Here is a 1212-nt window from a genome sequence, read left to right as displayed (position 1 = left end):
AATTCTTGTATTTACACTGAGAGAACAGTGCTGCTGAAGGATCTAAAAATTTTATTATCGATTGGCATATTTTTATTTGGATCAAAATCGCTATGTAAGACGCTCAAACTGACTGATAGAATTTAAAAATTTTGTAATATTATCACCGCTTAGGTGCTTTACATAATTATTTTGACAGTCTAACAAAATTATTTTATATTTAGATACTTCAGCAAAATTGTTCTTTGTATTATTGTAATAATTTTATCTTTTACACAAAAGTGTAATTAAATAATTAAATTTTCTTGATGTTACAAATGCTGCAAATTTGATTCTCTATGTTATCCGCAAAATTGATTATATTTTTATTAAAATAACTCAGTATTTATTTTTTATACGAAATAATATCATCCTAAAAATTTATTAGTGGCTTTCAATCAACATATATTTAATGAGTCTCACAGATCCAACGTCAGTATGTAATAGATTTCAACGGTCAGCTCCGGAGGATTATGAAAAAACATATTTTTACGTAAATGTATATTTTCTCAAATTTACGTAATGGTTTTTACTGGGGCACGTGTGCCGGCCCGATTTTAAATTTTCAACCCTCTCTCGCACGTCCCTTTCTCACCGCTATTACATGCGACATCGGTTGCAATTATTTCAAACCGGACGGAAGTCGCTACACGCCATTGCATATGGACTAATAATAAGGTCATCAGGACTAATAATTGCGGTCACGCAAGTCACAGGCGACACGCGTGTATTATGGATTATGAATATTTATCCTGACGAATTTATTTTCACGGAGGCGCGGCCTGTATTTATAAATCTACCTTGACGACGGTACAGAAAGTGGCGTAACGATTCCGGGTTTCGTGTCTATGAGCAGCGCTGTTACCGTTTGTTTCCGACAAAAACGCGCCACGAACAAAAGGGCGAGTAGGATCAACTGGCCGTTCTTGTGGACGGACAAAAAGATCGTCCAATGAGAAACTCGACGAGTCGAGTGTATAGAACATAAGCTTGGTAATAACGTCGCTTTGCCAGCAAACCGTTCTACTCGGTTTTATTATCGCATATATTCTCGCTAAAAGATACCACTAAGTGTCGTATATAACAATAACGTTGTCATTAACTGTACGTTAATGTTTATAGAATCTTAAAAGACTTCAATTTATTCCCACGTTTTGCCACCAGGAATTTATCACATTAATATTATTAATATTA

General features: G+C 34.6%; 1 protein-coding gene across 1 annotated transcript in view; it reads right to left on the bottom strand.

Annotated features, from left to right (window-relative positions):
- LOC108751263 (GTP-binding protein Rhes) overlaps positions 1–1212 on the bottom strand; it is a 25954-nt gene that overhangs the window by 1595 nt on the left and 23147 nt on the right. The window lies entirely within an intron of this gene.

Source organism: Trachymyrmex septentrionalis, unplaced genomic scaffold (genome assembly GCF_001594115.1).
Source record: "Trachymyrmex septentrionalis isolate Tsep2-gDNA-1 unplaced genomic scaffold, Tsep1.0 scaffold43, whole genome shotgun sequence".
Lineage (NCBI taxonomy): Eukaryota > Metazoa > Arthropoda > Insecta > Hymenoptera > Formicidae > Trachymyrmex > Trachymyrmex septentrionalis.
Note: the sequence above shows the minus strand (reverse complement) of the source record. Positions and strands in the feature narration are given on the sequence as shown.